The sequence below is a fragment of the Danio rerio genome, chromosome 10 (genome assembly GCF_049306965.1).
Source record: "Danio rerio strain Tuebingen ecotype United States chromosome 10, GRCz12tu, whole genome shotgun sequence".
In the NCBI taxonomy this organism is placed as follows: Eukaryota; Metazoa; Chordata; class Actinopteri; order Cypriniformes; family Danionidae; genus Danio; species Danio rerio.
Genome location: NC_133185.1, coordinates 27,203,522 through 27,223,818, shown reverse-complemented (window position 1 = coordinate 27,223,818; position 20,297 = coordinate 27,203,522). Strand labels below are relative to the sequence as shown.

Genomic DNA, 20,297 nt, shown 5'->3' with positions numbered 1-20,297 from the left:
AAAGCTGCAGATCAAACAGTGTCAGTAAATGCACCGCAAATGTGTCCTCTGTGAAAGCATAATGGCCAGGTCCTGCCTCAACACACCACAGATGGAGAATGTGTGAAACAGGCATTACTGCTATATAGCCTAAAGATGCTGTGACTGAGGGTGATTTAAGAGCAAGGTGAGACCCGATAAAAGGCAAAACAGTGTTTAGGCTATTTGTCACATATCGGGTAATGGCTACTAAAAATGATATACTAAAATAATATACTTGTGAAGCTGATAAATATACTAGTTTCTCTGATTTAATTATTAATAATTGATTTTCACTTGCCACATCATAAGAATTAATGTTTTTTTTTAGAAAATCAATGTTAAACCAGCTTGCCACACTCACACATTTAACAGCTACCGCAGATTGATTGCAATTCTTAGCACTACCTCCGGTGGCTGTAGCGTCCCTTATGTTCACGTTTTCACATACTGACGCTTTGTGTGTACTGAATTTACATTCCGTGCTGCTGCTTTGAGTACTCTCATCGAGCTCTAATTAATTAATCAATGTGATTAGGACATGGACCCTCCGAAATGTGCCTCTATCCAGCCCCGAGGACCTGCATCGGCATGACGTCAGAAAAAGCGTCAAAGTGATAGTCCTCTTTTCATCTTGCATCATGAGGTCAGTGTGACGTGACAGATGCACTGTTGCTAAGATCTGATCCAACACTTGAGTCGAAGAGATGAATGTATTGTAGTTTAAGATATTCTAAATCTAGATCATGGAAATAAATGATAACACATTACATATAGTATCAACTTTGTCCTTCAAAACATCTTAACTATAATAGAAACATGTCAGTATCATATGGTGCATCAAGGTCATATTCATACCACCATCTTTTCCTATTTCCTGTCAGAATACATTACAGAACAACTTAGGAGTTAAAAAATAATGTACCATCTAGAGTAGAAATATGATTCATTCATTGAACTGAGGTTGAACTGATGTGCTTGTGTTCGGCATTAACTTCTTAACTTGGATTAGAAACTAAACCAGACTAGAGGTGATCTTAGACCTGCTTGGACCATATAACTAAACTTAAATGGTCAAACATCGCCCTCTAGCGAATTTGATAGGCTCTGATGTGATACTGGATTTTGCATTAAACACCCACGAGAAGTCAAAGAGCAGAATTACAAAGAAATAGAAACTTTTAAAAGAAATTATTATTATTTTTATTATTATTATTATTATTATTATTATCATTATTATTATTATTGTTATTATTATTATTATCATTATTGTTATTATTGTAACAGCATGGTGGCTCAGTGGTTAGCACAATTGCCTAACAGCAAGAAGATCGCTGGTTTGAGTCCCGGCTGGATCAGTTGACCTTTCTGTGTGGAGTTTGCTTGTTCTCCCCGTGTTGGCTTGGGTTTCCTCTGTGTGCTCCGGTTTGCACAGTCCAAAGACATGCGCTATAGGTGAACTGAATAAACTAAATTCACCTTAGTATATGTGTGTGAAAGAGTGTGTATAGATGTTTTCCAGTACTGGGTTGCAGCTGGAAGGGCATCCGCTGTGTAAAAAATATGCTAAATGAGTTGGCGGTTAATTCCGCTGTGGCGACCTAATGAATAAGGGGTGCCCATACTCGGTGTTGGAAGGCCGGTGTTCTACATATTTTAGTTCCAACCCCAATTAAACACCTGAACCAGTCAGTCAAGCTCTTTAGGTATACTGGAAACGTCCAGGCAGGTGTGTTGAAGTAAGTTGGAGCTAAACTATGCATGACACCGGCTCTTCAATATTGAGTTTGGACACCCCTGGACTAAGCCAAGGGAAAATGAATGAATTATTATTATTAATAATAATAATAAATCTATGTTCTCTGACATTATTACTCACTCTTCTCATTCTTAAACCTGTATGACATATATTCATTATTTGAATGCATGCAATACAATTTGCTGAACAGTCATTGAATATTTTATTACAGAGGATGGATAAACTACATATTTCAACAATAATTTCACACCTTTCTAATCACTCTCTCATCAATGCATGACGCATTGGTGCCACCTTGTGAATGCCTGTGGAAGGAAATTTAACGTATTAATTTATTAATAACTAAAACACCTCAAAACATTCGACAGACAACGAAATGCAGGATTTCCAATTAAAGTGTAAAATTAAAAAGTGAAAAATTAAAAGTGTGTACAGTATGTGAGTGAGATTTTAAAGGGAAGATGTCACATGCATTACTATATTGACCCATAGAAATTTAAAATGGCTTATTACTAATAATATATACATGGAATTTATACTAAATGCTTGACTTATTGCTAGGCTAATCATTTGCTATTCTATCAGACGATATGTGCCCAAAGTAGGGCCCGCAGGGCAAAGTTGGCCCATGGAAATCTTAGGTTTAGCCCACCATCCCATCGGAAAAGAGAGGAAGAACGATGGTGAGTTGGACAGAGATCGTCACTTCAAATTTAACGTAACCTTTAGTTTCTTTATTTAATTGAGGAGCTATAAAATTTAATCTTTCAGTTAAAGGTTGCTAATAAACTTTTAAAATGTATATCCTGTTTGTTGACAGAGGACAATGCACAAGACATCAGTGAGCTAATCAAGGCAAAGGCAAGAGCAGCTCGACTAGTGTATTCAGCATTGAAATCCATTGTGTTATAAATGGGATTTTTTAAAAATGTTTTTACTATAATAAGTTCATTTTAAAATGCAACTGCATCATTAATTAATATGTTTTAAAGCAACATTTTTAGTTATTTTGAAATATTAGTAAATTAATTATCCAAGGCAAATTTACTACAATACGGTTTGGTATATTTAACTTTGGCCCACAACCCTTAATCAAGTTTGGTTTTTTGCCCTTTATAAGAAAAAGTTTGGGCACCACTGTATTAGACTATCTTTCTCAGCAATGTCTATGTATATTTTATTTTAACTCACGAAGATGAGTAAAAAGCAAAATAGCCAATAATTATTAGAAAATAACCCCCTTCAGCATGATACAAAACTCCTATTTTCCCGTTTTGCCAGTTTATCACTTGCCTTTAGATAATCTGGCCTGAGGGAGAACACAGTTTAATTGATTTGGGATTACAACTCATCATTATCACAAAACAGATATAATTGTCATACCAAATGGTTTTACCATTTAAAATCAATTCTACACCCACACAAGCATCCTTTGCTGCTTAAACCACCATAGACAGGCTGCTAGACACAAAGGCATAGATTCTCTGTTTCTTTACTCTCATTCAGTGCATTTCACGCACACACACTCTCTCACACACACACACAAATTGCCTGAAGATCTCTAAAATACCAATTAAAACCCAGAAATCTTAATTAGTTTGAAGGTGACATAAGATAGGATGGGAAACAGGGAAGAGCATCCTCACGTTTACAGTCTTCTATGATCTATGACCAAAAACAGTTCAGATAGACTTGAAGGGGGAAGAATGGTGGCAAAACACACTAGCTTAACAGCACAGCATGTAAAATGTAATCATGTTTATTAAATGAGAAAGTTGTTTATCTGCCCTCCACTCATTGCGTTTAATGTATGTGCTATATAGATTTTTTTTTAGTCAATTGAAGGTCTTGCTAGACATCACACCATAGGGGTCTCAGTGGGGGGGGCGGGGATGTTCTCCAGAACTAGAGGTTATTAGAGGAGAGTGAACAAAAAAACTCTGCATTAAGCATTCAGCATACTGAAACAAAAAACCAAACAGACAAAAACTGTTATTGTTACTCACAATTATGTCATTCCAAAGTTTTTCGCCAGTTTTCCATGTAGTCAATGTAAATGTTGATCAGTGTCTTTGAAGTTTCCAAAAAATAAATAAATAAATAAATAAAAGACAAAAAAAGATTAAAGAACAAACAAATCCACAGAATTTATATGATTACCTGTATATGAAGTCTTCTGAAGCCATGCCTGAAGCCAAATGAACAGCATGAACATTTTGATAAATATCTTCTTTTTTGGTGTTCCACATTATCAAATGATTTATACTCAATGGCAACTATATTATGTTCCCTGATCAACTGCTCATTAACACAAATATCTAATCAGCCAATCACATGGCAGCAGCTTAATATATTTATGCATGTACACGTAGTCAAAACCAACTGCTGAAGTTGAAACAAAGCATCAGAACCAACTTCGGAAGCCAGAACAAAGTATCAGAAAGAGGAAGAAAGGTGATTTAGCTGACTGTGAATGTGGCATGGTTGCTGGTGCTAAAGTATTTCAGAAACTGCTTATCTACTGGAATTTTTAGATACAACCGTATCTAGGGTTTAAAGGGAATGATCCAAAGGAGAGAAAATATCCTGTGAGATTTTCTGAGGCTCACACTCAGAAATAAAGATACAATAGATGCCGCTGGAGCAGTGCCTTTTCAAAAGATAGACGTGTGTACTTAAAGGGCCCATACTGAAACCTTAAAAGCATGTTAGTACATGAAAAGTGCAAAAATGTACCTTTTGAAAAGCAACAGCCTTGTTGACTTTTGTAGCTTTATTTCTGAGAGTGCTGTTCTATGGATGAAAATGTCTTTTTGTTGAAAGAGGTAAAAGGAGAACGGCCAGACTGGTGGAGCTCTTACAGAAAGTGTTAACATAACTATACAATGTATTGATTTTTTTAAGGAAATAAGATCAGTACAGCAGTTCTTATTAGGGCCTTGAACAAGGCATACACAATGTCTGATGCAAAAGTTACTATGGCAGTAAGATTATGCAGTTTTTACTTCTGTAGTGGACAATGGGGCTGGGCGATTAATCGAAAAGTAATCAAAATCGACATTCAAGCATTGATGTTCAATAAATAATTATAGATAATAGTGTGTGTTTCCTTCAGTTATTTTAAAATCAAGTAATCCACCCTACATTCAAAACTCCATCACTTGTAATATATGAGCATACAAAACTTTTCAGTGAACTATAAGGGCAACAACATAAAATAAATAAATAAAATAATTGTCCATTAGTCGTAATCGACCTAAAATTTTCAGTTAACCAAGATTTTGATTATAGGCCAAATCACCCAGCCTTAGTGGACAGCATGTTGCTTTCTGAATAATTATTGGTTGCTGTCCTTAGAAATGTGAGCAATGGAATCAAAAAGGTGTGAATAACTAGGGAAAGTAAAAGATCAAGTGACTGATGTTTGTGGAAAAAAATACTGTATTAAACAGCAAAAATCAGCCCTAGGCACTTGAAAAATGTGGAAAAAATATTAAAAGGCCTTTACTGACATGGCTATTCCTGTGAATAGCCATATCAATAAAGAATAGCCATGTCAAAAAAGCCATTTAAAATTTTTTTCACATTTTTTGAGTGCCTCTGATTTTTGCTGTTTATTCAGATGAATCCCTAACCCAAAGAGCACCAACATATTATTTAAGCTACCCCTAAGCACTTTTTGTCTGATTTTGGGTCATTACTTATTTTTTTAATTGTAATGTGTTGCTTTACTTGTTACTTAGAAAAGTAATATTAGTACATAACAACTCATGTTACTTGTAATGCGTTTCCCCCAACACTGCTTAGAAACTATGATACACTGTAGCTTGCTACAAAACTAAAAAACATTAAACTTTGCTATTAAAAGGCAGTTTTAAGTAACAAATAACAAAAATGTTCTTTAACTTTTATTCAGGTTTGTTTTTTTGTTTGTGTAACGAAATTTGTTTGTGAAAAAGTAACTACTTTTTTAGAAGTGTAGTTTAATAGTAGCTTACTGTACTTTCTTTTTCTGAGTAGCTTGTAGCTTACAGAGAAGCTTTCCTAACTTTGGAGAAAAAAAAAAGCATGAACCTAAAATATGTACCATATTGGCATGTTTAGCTCTGACTGGCTTCTCATCAGAAAAGTCCAACAAAAGATTAACATTGTGAAGTACTGAAAATAACTATTAATGCTAGTATTTCTGTCAGGATATCATGAAGCATCCAGGACACTGTGTCAGCTGTCATTCAATGACGCTGTAAAATATAACGATTTTTGCATCCCATCACCTATTCTCATTTATCAATCAATCACGACACCTTGGGTCAAACAGTGAGTGTTGTAGCTCATGCAGACTGAACATCATTAGTCAGCTTGGACACCATACTAAATGTAGCATACAATTGAGACTGTGTGGGTCACTCATTTTAGAAATGCCCAAGATTAAATTTTGGAAGCTATTTTGTATTTCAAAAGATTTCACACATGATTATGAGATTAACGATTAATTAGCATTGTTTGTTTAACATTAGTACAATCATTAGAATGATCTATAATCCCATGCAGCCTCAGTTGAATTCCTGTCAAAAATTAAATAAGATGCTACCTTAAGCAAAGTCTAGTTTATTCGGCTTAAAAGAGGTTTTGACAACATTTAAGCCTAACATACAACACTAGAATAGACTCATAACGAGTAAATCAGAATTGGAGGAAAGAGACCAGCTAATGTAAATTCGTTGCGCATAAACCCCAGTGTCTTCAAACGGCAGACCTGAAGAGGGCGCTGTTTCGCAGATCTTGCCAAGTGCTCCAATTCTTTCCCTCCCACGCACTCTCTTCTTTTTCTCTTCCATCTTCAACCTCGTCATTCCCCTCTCTCTGTGTCTAATTCCCTTTTTCTCTCAATATCACTTGAATGACAGTTGTAAGCCTCTTAGGATCTTTTCCTGCGAATGGTGAGGCTTTTTTCCTCAAAGGGGAGAAAAAGGAGATTCACTCAGTGGGGATGTTCTCCTCATTTCCTATTCTGTCTTTTATTCCTTGCTCTCACTCACTCTCACCTCTGCCTCCTCTATCACTTTGCGGTTTAATTGCCATAACATATATGAAAGAGGATTTATCACAGGCTGTGAAGGGCCAGGTCAGTGGATTCTCTGCTCAATCTGGATGGAATTGGAACAGTGTAGGTGTTACTAATAAACACAAAAAACAGGCCAAAACCAACAACAGGATGACTAGGTCACACACTAGCACAAAACAAGATACTGAGACTTAAAAAAAACTAAGTTAAATTCTAGAAATAAATAAGGACTTTACTATGAATCGGATGTACTCATACAGCAATCTGTAATGATTCAGAGTATATTGTAACTGGACAATTATAATTTAAATAAAAGACATGAAAAAGAAACAAAACTCTAAATCTTATTTGCTATCATAAAGATTAATCAGAGGAATGTATGCTGCAAGCACCCTCCGATCAACATACCCTGTATTATGAATTCTAATGCATAGGGGTGCACACACACACATGCACACACAAACACGATCAAACACTTTCCATAACCAAGACAGCAAGCAGATAAGAGAAATCTCGTTAAAGGATTTAAATCTAAGCTGAGAAACCCTGTAGGGCTTACACTTTTCCATCTCTTTCTCCATTCACTTATACTTTTTAAATGAACTGAAGCTCTGATTCTGCAGCAGTTTAAGAAGATATTAATGTTCTTGCACAAACTGGACTTGACGATCAGTCAGTTTTAGGCATGGACTGGTGTAAGTTTCTGACGGTGTGATAAACTAGGATAAAAAAAATCACAATTTCACAGTATTGTGTTAACTGTTGCAAAAACGTGTCTTAGTAAAAACTTCTTAGTATTAAACAACAACTTTTTCCCCCATTTAACACAATATACTACATTTAAGGAAACATTTATAATATTTTGGAACAGTAAACATGTCAGGTTACATAACTAAAATAAACCATTGACTTCCACTATCTTCATTACCTTTTATAAACACAGATTTCCTCACGTGAATGAGCACAGATTGACTTGTGATTTTAGGCTTTTGTCAGCGATTTCTCAAAACATGTCAATGAGTCAAAATCGGGGCTAAAATCATGCAGTCTGAACTATATAACACAAGCATGCCATTGTGTGTCTGGGCCAGTCATGTCAGGCCTTGAACTTTAATGGCCAGCCGAATGCCTTGGGCCAAAGCAGGCTGACAGAAGCTTTGAGGCAAGGTGAATGCAAAGGCTAAGCTTGCCTGAGTCAGGTAAAGAGATTAATATTTTGCTAATTTTACAATTGCAGACAAACAATAGCGTTCCTCACATAAAAAATCCTGTGGCTTGATAATGTGGATGGTGTGCTGGGTTATCACCCCTCTGTTAGTGCAGAGACCACTTAGGACAACTAATGTAACAATCAGTAAGTAATCCAAAATACTTACTCCCATGGCAAAGTAAGTAGTTTATATTTACCCGGTTAGTGTTTCGTAACATACATAACATTTTTACAAGGTGAGTCGTTATCCCAAAGCTCAACCCCCAGCCTAGAGAACCAGGACATATACACATTCAATTTAATTCAATTCACCTTTATTTGTATAGCGCTTTTACAATGTAGATTGTGTCAAAGCAGCTTCAGATCATAGTAAACTGAAACAGTTTAGTTCAGATTTCAGTGTTTAAGTTCATTTCAGTTTAGCTCAGTTCAGTTTGGTTTAATAATCACTGAGCCCAAACACTGAAGAGCAAATCCATCGATGCGCAGCTCTACAGATCCCGAACCATGCAAGCCAGTGGCGACATCCTGTACACTACAGACAACTTGGCTTACCCAATTCACCTATAGTGCATGTCTTTGGACTTGTGGGGGAAACCGGAGCACCCATGTGAACATGGGGAGAACATGCAAACTCCACACAGAAATGCCAACTGACCTAGCTGGGGCTCGAACCAGTGACCTTCTTGCTGTGAGGCGACAGCGCTACCCACTGCGCCACTGTGCCGCCCCAAAGTAATCGAAAATAATGAATGAAAATACATTTGTGTAAATATAAATAAATAGTTTATTGCTGGTCAGTAATTTTCTTCCACACTACTTGTTTTTCTCTGTTGTCTGTATATTGGTCATTTTGTTATGATGTGATGTGCGGTTAAACTGGATGGTTTGTTTCACACAGTGTGAACTATCAAAGACACGATCTGAGAGAATCGCAGATGAGGTGCCGACACCTGTCAGATATTTGGCATGCTAAACAACTGGAGCTGTCGCCAATTCAAATCATGCTGTGTGAAAAGTGTTCTGATTGAAAATAACATTGTGATTACCTACAGCCAATGAGGAAGCAGCATCTACTACTATGTGTACCTGCAGGCCAGCGGGAGGTTGAGGAGAAGTAAAAGAGCTTATTTTCGGTCTATTCGGACACAAGAAATGGAGAAAGAACTAGTAGAAATTTGACAGGAGCACCTGTGTCTGTTTGACATGTCATCTGAGCAATATCACAACCAGGTCAAAAAAGAAAAACGTTGAGGAGAAATTGCTAGTTTACTTCAAAGCCAGGTGAACAAAATAAGTACATTTTCTACCCCACTGAAGGCTTCATTCTCATTATGTAGTTTACAACAAAATATATACTCTGTGACCATGCATTTTTCCATGCCACTTCTCAGATGTTTGGTAATGAAATGTAGTTAGGACAAAGTTATCGGCAATTCTTCCTATTGTAAAGAGTGTGAAACCCCCTGTCGCCAATCCATCCTGCAGTGTAAACAAAGTAGCGACAAAATGCTACCCCAGATAGCCATGCAGTATGAAATGACATCTATGACATGACTACTTTGAGAAAATCATACAGTTTGAACTCAGCATTAGGGTGGTTTTTTCATGCTGCACTGCAAACTATGGGCTCTACAGTGGTAAAACAGCATGATTTCAGCCTCGTTGCTCAAGCTCCACGGCCTGACAGTGGAAAAGTGGCTTCATGGCTCTAAATTGTAAACTAACTAGAACTACACCAGCATTCTACCACTACTCTGCTGCCTGTCTGATATACTGAATTTGTTCCACAATCTGAAATGTAAGTACACTCTGAGAAATAAAGGTACAAAATCTGTCACTGGGGTAGTACCTTTTTAAAAGGGACTTTTTTGTAGTTAACAGGCCCTTAAAGGTACATGTTATTACCTAAAAAGTACAAATGTCTACCTCATAGTCAGTTGTGGAAAGAGTACAGAAAAATCATGCTTAAGTAAAAGTACTATAACTTGTGTAAGTACACAATTAATGTAGTGCAAGTACAGTAAAAGCATCTGTTGTAAATATTACTCAATGAGAAAAAGTAGTCCTTTCAAAGGTACTCAAGAGTAGTGAGTATTACGCTGTAAAAAGCTGATGTATTAGCATGTAATTTGTGGATGTGTGTACACGTAACATTCTGTAGTGCATTTAGTTATTATTGCCCAGAAGGCACACGTCATAAGATGGTAATATTAGGTTAGATTTAGGTCATGATGTAAGGTGACCAAAATTCAATGACTAGACAACGTTATTTTGATGTCCAATAACAACATCAAATGATGTTGATATTTGGTTAATTTTAAGTTGTGTTAGAAAGTGACCAAAAACCAACATCATATTGACCTCAAATACTGACATTTATTCATCAAGGATGGAAACCAAAATCCAACATCTGATAGACGTCCACACAACGTCAAGTTTTAACATCATTAGACATTGATATTTGGTTGATTTCAAGTTGGACGTTGTCAACCTGATTTTCATTTCCAAACAAAATGCAATGTCCCCATTATGTTGGAGTACAATGTCAATCTGGTGTCATGTTGACGTCTTGTGCCTGCTAAGTGTCTAAGGCCATTTTGGTCATCATACAATAAACATCTGTCATTTCTTGTCAGTGACATGCATCTAAACAGTCTCTGGGTCAATGCGAGTAAAGAATTTAGACATCTCCTGGTCACTGTTAATGCTTTCAAACAGTTTGCTGCAATTATAAATCACCCATGTTTTGAGGTAGTTCATTATGAGGCGATTTACCTTCTATATGCAATTTGATTGGACAGGAATCACATTACTGATTTTTCTAATCCCCATAGACAGGAAAAAATAACATAGTGATTGCAGGTTGAGCGAAACCTGCAAAGGAGCTGCTAAAACAGTTCTACACCTCATCATTGAATCAGTCTGCACGTCAATAGCTGTCTGGTTTAGCTCAGCTACCAAATCTGACCTCTGAAGACTATGTTGAATAGTTCGGACTGCTGAGCGAATCATTGGTACAATTCTCCCTACTCTCCAAGAACTGTATTTATCCAGAGCGAGCAAGTGGGCTGCCAAAATCACTTTGGACCCCTCACACCCAGCACACAGCCTTTGTACTTTTACCTTCTGGTCGACGCTACAGAGCACTGAGCACCAGAACAGCCCGACACTGAAACAGTTTCTTCCCTCAGGCAATCCATCTCATGAACACTTGATGATAAAAATTATGAAACAAACATCACTACTTGCCATACACTTTTTACACACATATACACTTATTTAACAAGACACTTTACATGCCATTTTGCACATAACAGCTGCACATTACGTTGTATATAGTAATATACAGTAGCTGTACATACACTTGTCAATATGAATATTAGCATTCACTACTTCTATTTTTAAAATACATTTATTATCTGTTTTCTGTAGGGCGAAGCAGTGGCGCAGTAGTGCTGCCGCCTCACAGCAAGAAGGGCGCTGGGTTGCTGGTTCGAGCCTCGGCTCAGTTGGCGTTTCTCTGTGGAGTTTGCATGTTCTCCCTGCGTTCGCGTGGGTTTCCTCCGGACGCTCCGGTTTCCCCCACAGTCTAAAGACATGCGGTACAGGTGATATGGGTAGGCTAAATTGTCCGTAGTGTATGAGTGTGTGTGTGTGAATGTGTGTGTGGATCTTTCCCAGAGATGGGTTGCGGATGGAAGGGCATCCGCTGCATAAAAACTTGCTAGATAAGTTGGCGGTTCACTCCGCTGTGGCAACCCTGGATTAATAAAGGGACTAAGCCGACAAGAAAATGAATGAATGGATCTGTTTTTTGTCCCGTCTCTGTAATTCTGTTGCACTGTAGAAGCTCTGTCACGAAAACAAATTACTCGTATGAGTAAACATACCTGGCAATAAAGCTCTTTCTGATTCTGAAAGTAGTGGAGTAAAAGTACTGATACAGGACTAAAAATGTTCTCAAGGGAAAGCAAAAGTTCATTTTTTAATTTACAATTCCTGAGAAAAACTACTCAATTACAGTAATTTGAGTATTTGTAATGTGTTACTTTACACCACTGCTCATAGTACGTTAATGATAAGTGATCCGCTGCGTAAAACATATACTGAATAAGTTGGCAGTTTATTCCGCTGTGGCAACCCCAGATTAATAAAGGGACTAAATGAATGAATGAATTTACAGTATATATTTATTGCTATAGCTGTGGTTTCTCAACTGTTTAATTATAGCTATAACAGGACCTTTCAAACAATCCATATCCAGAGCACATTGTATATATGATACTATTTGTTCAAGTTGATATTTGGTCTGTTACTGACTCTATACAACAGCTGTATCTTTATTTATGAGGCTCTACCGAGAAATCGAGTTCATTTGTTGTGAATTGAAGGACTGCATGTGATCTTAATCTGAGTTTGGACAGACAGCAGGGTCTTTCTAATGGGCTGGCAGGAGACAGAACGTCTTTTTTTTTCATAACAAGGTTTTAATTAGGAGCCTCGGGCACCGTTCGGGACAGACTTGAGTGTGGAATGAACTGCACTTTCACAACATTTTCATTCGCCAATTAATTATCACACTCATTTTGATTAGAGGGAAAAACCTTTCAGCAAATCTCCATTACATTCAGGTGCTACTTTGTAACGACAGTTGGCAACACACACACACACATACATTCCAGTTGCAAATGTCATTTCCCTCAGTTCCTGATTGGTGTCCCTGAGGCTTGTCATTCTCTCCCACCTCAGCAGCAGCAGCATAAAGTGAGGGAATACAAACGCTGATGGGGCTTGCCTGAGAAATCACAGGCGTTCTAATTACCGCACATCAGTGGCGTCTTCTTAGATAACACACCAGATGCCTGTCACACCTGCCAAATCAACCAATTCGGAGCTATCCAGAGAATCTGTCGGCCCCAAGAGCCACGATGATTACCGAGTCACTGATGAATCATTAAAAATGAATCATCTAAATCAAACGCGGTGAGTCGTCCATCTACTTGATTTACACAGCTGTGATGCAGTATCAGGAGTCACCAGAGGGCAGCAGAAGCATACTGTATTTCCTGCACGTTTACTCTCTCTCTTATCCTCCCTCTCTCTCTCTCTGTCCTAATCCATTGGAAGCTCTGTTTGCGGGAGATAGTCACGCTTTGAGTAAAACTATCAGGAGTGAGGCTGAGAGAAGGGAGAGTGTGGAAGTGGAGAGCGAGGAGCGTGTGAGAGAGATTGGGGATGGAGTTGCTCTCCTTAAGGACATGGCTGAGACTGTGTGTCTGCGCTCTGGTCCTACTGGCTCTGGAAGCTTTGATCTGGTCTGGACTGGCTTTTCCATCCCATCCCCTCTCTCTCTCTCTGTCTCTCTCTCTAATATATGTGGATATGGGATGCTATTTCACATAATCAGCACAACCCAGACCCCTGCTCACTCCACCTCAGGGCCAGATGCAAAGCATTGGGCACCTCCTGTACTCCATTATTCTATCTCTCCTAACACATTCTCTCTCTGACCATGTTTACATGCACATCACTTTGAGATCAGCCATATTCTTTTTAAACCTCTTTTCCAAAAATAGAGGTTTACATGTCCCATGGTTACTGGAATAGAAGTGTATTTTCTTTCTTTCACTGCCTCTGCATAATAGAAATACGGGAAGGTTTACTATTGTCATTTAGCATTGTTGCATATTAACTTAAACAATGTCCTTGCACACAATTAAATGGATAATTTAGGCTGAGATTAGTTTTTTGGTTGTTAAAAATGCAGTTAATATGTGAAAAAAAGTATTCTAAATGCACAATATACTCATTTTCATTCTTCTTGGAGGTATAGAAATCTTTGAAACACTTGAGCAGTGGAATACTATTTCCAAACATGCTAACTTTTATGTTTAGGTCAATACATAATGTGTGCGGTGCAACCAACACAGGCTCATTCTGAAAACATACCGCTATATATATTTCTGGAGAGCGCTAAATAGGTCCCAGGAGCAACGTATTTTGCAGTTTTTGTTTTTGCAAATCCACTAGAGGCCGCTGTGTACGCTTTTTGAGATCTCTCGCCATTTCTCTTGTGAGTGGCATTTGCGACTGCTCTTATGACGTAAATCCACCAGAGGCTGCTGTCGACTGACTGAGAAATCAACTGACCCACCCTCCTCTTTCCCTAAACCCAACCAATATTGTTTTCAAAAGCACTGATTGACCCGCCCACTTACTTCCCTAAACCCACCCGACAGTTTCTAAAAGCAATCCAGAAAAAAATGCCATCTGATTTTTACCAGGTTTTCAGATTTTACCACATTCTCACACTGTTATTTAATTGTTTATTTAATTTTTTGGGATTAGGTTTTTGTCTTTTGTCTTGAACTCCATCTTCGTGGTCAACTCCCCTCTGCATCTCAAGTCCGTCAATGTACATGGCGAGCTAACTGGACAATCTGGTAACAGCGGGAAAGCTGTCCATATGGAGGTAATCAGTCAGCTGGTAAGCACGAAAAGAAACGCTGTTATACCGCCCCATAGCTTTCAATTAAAGGCGAAATGCAGCCATACATACTTCTGGCAACATAATTCACAATCTCCAGAAACGTATATAGGGCTACGTTTTCAGAATAAGCCTGTGTTGGGTGCAACTGTTGCAAGCTGTTTCAGACATTTTGTCCTGAGACTGTAAGAAAGTAAGTCCTTTTTAAAAAGCATAATATAGTTTTGAAAAACAATTTAGGTTACAAGTCCCACTATTAACTAGCTTATTATCTGCGTAATCCTACCCAAAAAATAAATCCAACTTCTAGCTATTAATAAGCAGCTAATAAGTAATTTATTAAGCTAGTAACCTTAGGTAATGGTTTTTTAATACCATGAAATGTGACTAAATTCAAGTGCTACCATTTTTAGATTGGTTTATATACACCTACAGGACTAATATAAAACTTTTGACTTTATTTTGCAAGATTAAGATGGATATTCCAGTATTTATCTATACACTCTTGTTCATGTAAAAGAGATTTGGGTTGCTCAAATGGATTTCAATAGTTGTCAGAAAAACATTATGTTTGAAAACAGGTTTCAAAGTGTAGGTTTTTGAAATCCCATTATCCATTATCGTTTGGAAAATTGTGCAATTTCTGTTTAGTCTTACGGCATACAAGTACTTGGAATTCAAACAACAACAGTGAGCAACAGGACCATATGGTGTGTAGGGTTTTTTTTTTACAAAGTGGCATTGCCAACTGCTAATGTTTTTAGTCGCAGATCTGTATGAATAAGGATTGTTTAACAACATTGTCATCATGTACACTACCTAAGAAAAGTCTTGTCACCTATCCAAGTTTTAGGAACAACAAAAAATAACTTGAATTCAAGTTGATCATTTGGTATCAGAAGTGGCTTATTTGAAAGGCAAGGGCCTTTAGATTACACTTATTTTACCATAATAAAATATGATCGTGCCTTGATTTTAAATTATTTAATTAGGACAGTAAAGTCTGATTTTGCTTAGACAAAAGTCTTGTACCAAATAGAATATAAACTCACGAAGCAGTGGAAAAAGAAATCATATTGGCTATGACTCCCATGAGTTAGGATGACTGCATACATACATCTCTGCAATGACTCAAATAACTTATTAATAAAGTCATCTGGAATGGCAACGAAATTGTTCTTGCAGGACTTCTAGAGGTCATCAAGATTCTTTGGATTCATCTTCAATGCCTCCTCCTTCATCTTACCCCAGACATGCTCAATACTGTTCATGTCTTGTGACAGGGCTGGCCAATTCTGGAACACATTGATCTTCTTTGTTTTCCGGAACTTTGATGTGGAGGCTGAAGAATGAGAAGGAGCGTATCCTGCTGAAGAATGTGCCCTCTCTTGTGGTTTGTAATGTAATGGCAGCACAAATGTCCTGATACCTCAGGCTGTTGATGTTGCCAAGATCTCTTGCATGCCCCCATACTGAATGTAACCCCAAACCATAATTTTTCCTTCACCAAGCTTGACTGATTTCTGTGAGAATCTTAGACCCATGCAGGTTTCAATAGGCAGTATTTGTGATGATTGGGATGCAGTTCAACAGATGATTGATCTGGAAAATCTACCTTCTACCACTTTTCCAAATGATCAACTAGAATTCAAGTTATTATTTGTTGCTCTTACAACTGTGATCGACGACAAGACCTTTGTCAGATAGTGTATACATAAACTTTATCATCACATGATAATCACACAACCTTTTCAATTTAAGCACACTGTTGTAATTAAAAAAAAAAACTCAGTCAGTAATGAGAATCACTCTTTAGCAGCTTTGAAGGGAGGTCAATGGTATTAACACAGCTTGAAAAATTGCACACAAATGGACGTCAAATTATGGAAATGATTAACAGCAGGGTTAAATGACCTGTACACAGAGCACAGTAGATACATTCAAAAATGCAAAACTAAGAAAACAGCAGTGAGCCAAGAGTTTGAGAAGTGATGATTCATGATGAGTGGATTAATATTGCTAGAGATTTGACACTGAAGAGACCAGAGAACTGATGGGATTGAAGAAAGATGTTGACTGGTTGCAAGAATGGCTAACACAAACATGACGCACACACACATACACACAGAAGCACATGGCACCAATCTGCTGAGGATAAGCAGATTAAATACACAGGGTTTCCTGGAATGTGATGGGACTGGTCCCCACAGACATCCCGGATCCACCAGCCTGTCCTGTTATGTAAGGAGCCAATGTTTCAGTTACCATGCTGTCAAAACATTAAGTGTCACCACAGTTCCAAAACACCACTGCAAAGTCTCTGATTCTCACTCTTATGATGGTTTTAAAAGGATAGTTCACCCAAAAATGAAAACTCTGTTATCCTTTACTCATCCTCCACTTGTTTCGAACCTGTTTGAGATACAATCTTCTGTTGAATACAAAAGAAAGATATATTGGAAATCGATAACAATTGACTTGCATGTTTTGCTTTTGATAGATGTGGCTACTGGTGACCAACATTCTTAATAACATGTTCTCTTTAGTTCAACGAAAAAAACAAACTCATCAAGGTCTGAAACCACTTGAGGGTGAATAAATATTGAGTACATTTAAATTTTTGGGTGATTTATTATTTTTTTTAAACTCTGGTTTCATTGTTTGCATTATATGGCGTAGTTAAGCAATAACTCTAATTGCAAATATTATAATAAGTTAGATTCTTAAGACACTGTAAAAAAGTAACTATTAGTTGCCACCATATTTCCACAGTTAAATGATTATATTAAGAATCACAAACATTTTTTTTTTTCACATTTCAAGTTTTCTGAAGTTTTCAAAATTAACTGTAGGTGGTTGAACTTTCTCATATCTGACACCTAAACTCTGGAACAACCTTCCTAGCACAGTTTGGGAAGCAGACACACTCTGTCAGATTAAAACTAGGCTCTTTGCATTAGCATACACATAAAACACAAATGCTTTTGAAATCCAAATCCTCTAAAGGATTGTTAGTCTGCATTATTTAGGGCAACTGGAGCCGGGAACACTTCCCAAAAGACATTATTTGAACGGCATCTGCGGTTAGTCTATTTTTATTATTTCAAAGGTTTCCATAATCCTCGACCAGGCCGTATCCTGAGCAGCTGCTGTGGTGGTCATGGAGGACTTGAAAGCATAAGACCCTAATGCCAGACGAGTCTTCAAATTGATCTTGAAGGGACAGCCTGTACACCAGCTAGTGACCTCTCCTCCTGTAGCTTCTCCATGATGGACATCCAGCTTTTTCCAGCCTCTGGCACTTAGACTGCAGCTCTGCACAAGAAGTTTGGCCATAAGATAAATGGTCGTGCCCAAATGAGCCTGGTTTCTCTGGAAGATTTGTTTTCCTTCACTTTTGTCATATGGTGAAGTTTGTTTCTCACCACTGTCGCCACTGGCTTGCATGTTTTGGGACTTGTGGAGCTGCGCATCAATTGATTTGCTCTTCAGTGTTTGTACTTTCAGCATTGAAAATTAAACCACACTTAACTGAATTGAACTAAACTGAAATTCAACTGAAAACTGGACTGACAGTTTCAATTTTCTAGAATCGTGTATGTTAAGCTGCTGTGACACAATCTACATTGTAAAAGTGCTACAGAAATAGCAAGATCGCTGGGCAACTACAAAACTGCACATCCAGGACTACATATCCTGTCATGCACCTCACACACACCTGTTCCGATTTCCCTGATTACACAAAGACACACATCTGAGGTTTGTCATCACTGACTTCCAGGACTATAAAGACAGCTCACTCCCTCACACTAGTTGCCGAGTCTTGTTGTTATCTGTAACACCACAAAGTGTTTCTCTTGTTTTGTCTTACCATGCCTTTTTGACCCTTGTTTCCTATTTATCCGGTTTGTTGCCTGTCTCGAATGCTTTGCCTGTGACCTGAACTACAATTCTGGATTTCCTGTATACATCTGTTTGTCCCTGTTTTGACCATTGCCTGCATGAACATTCTTGTAATAAATTGCACGTAGAACCTCAACTCAGCACCTTTGTTACAATAAAGCCTAAATAAATTGAATACAAATATGCAAATAACATAAAAACAAATTCCTCTGAAAAAAAAAAAAAAACTGATATAAAATATAGCCGCATGCAGCAATTATTGGGGCCAAGCAGCCCAGCGGCCACATCATAAACAACCATGGCAACAAGCTGCAAAGCAACTGGAAAATTTGATAACTTTTTGGCAGCATTTTCTGAGCTAAATTTAGTGGAAATAAGGCTAACAATTTATGGAGAGTTCAAAGCAAAAGATTTTCAAACTAATTCAAGATGGTGGACAGGAAATTATGTCAATTAGGGAATAAATTATATCAATGTTCACATATCAATGATACAAGGAATCTGCAGGACCAGTCTCATGACAATACACAAAACTATTGGAAGGTCATTTGAAAAATTTTGTATGATTTCTATTGATATAACTGAATTGTTTGTCAATTTTACCCAGAAGGTGGTTCAAACTGACGTAGTTTGTTCAATGTCTGGTCTAGTTCACAAAATTAAGTTTGGTTTCAATACTTTAAACCATTGCAGTGATTCAGCCTGTAATGTCATCTGGCAGCATTACATTAAGTGTGTGCATATGCTAAATGACAACAGTTTTGTCTGTCAACATGAATGCCATAACTTTTGGTCTACATGGTCTGAAGATAATCAATGAGTCAAATTTGGTGCAAATCAGCCAAACAATGTAGGAGGAGTTTGTATCAATATAATTGGTATTGATATTCTCAGAACAACTCAAGGAATGCATCACGACAAGCATCATAACAAAAGGCAAAATTAGTTAAAGTTATTAGTATGTTTCAAAATATTGTTATAACGTTTGACCATAAGGTGGTGCTGTGAAAGACACATACCGACCTTCCTAACAATTCGCCAACGCTTCTATAAAATATAACAATTTTTGACATAATTCAAAATGGCTGACGGCTAAAATGGCTGACCTGGGAAAATCAGGCATCATTCCACTCGGCATGCTCCGCCAGATGTAAAGAGACCAATTTCATGAATTTTGGACAAAGGGTTGAGAAGTTATAAAGCAAAAAGATTTTTTCGTTTGTTTGTTTCTCCAGATCACTAGGAAACTGTGCACTGAAATGCTGCAGCTAACTTCAGACCATGGTTGTGATAACACACCAAGTTTGGTGTAAATACATAAATACAGTATGTCACATTATGGAGATAACACCTTAAGGCAGGACTGTCCAAACTTTGTCCTGGAGGGCCAGTGTCCAGGAGAGTTTAGCTCCCACCCCAATCAAAAACACCTGAACCAGCTAATCAAGCTCTTACTAGATATACTTGAAACTTCCTGCCAAATGTATTAAAAAAAGTTGGAGATAACCTCTCCAGGACACTGGCCCTCCAGGACCGAGTTTGGACACCCCTGCCTTAAGTAAATTTTTGCAAGCTCTATGTTATATTTGTTCACAAGTCAATCAAAAACAGTTTGTCTAATCAACTTGAATTCAATAACTTTTGTTCAGCATGATCTATAGATTTTGTGATTCAATTTTGGTGAAAATCAGATAAATGGTCTAGGACAGGCTCATTCAAACAAGTTTTATTAAACATAATAATCAAAATAGTGAAAAAATGTTCACGACGCCAAATGACGTCATATGGTGCGTTTAAATCTGCTTGTGCCAAGGAATTAGAAGAACTTTTTTTCGATCGTAGCCCATTCGGT

General features: G+C 37.6%; 1 protein-coding gene and 1 long non-coding RNA gene across 3 annotated transcripts in view; one reads left to right on the top strand and one right to left on the bottom strand.

Moving 5' to 3' along the window:
• nlgn2b (neuroligin 2b) overlaps positions 1-20,297 on the bottom strand; it is a 346,267-nt gene that overhangs the window by 153,550 nt on the left and 172,420 nt on the right. The gene's annotated exons all lie outside the window — the stretch shown is intronic.
• Positions 392-18,579, top strand: LOC141376361 (uncharacterized). Its single transcript, XR_012386301.1, has 3 exons — positions 392-664; positions 11,488-11,672; positions 17,652-18,579. It is a non-coding gene; the product is annotated as an uncharacterized lncRNA (long non-coding RNA).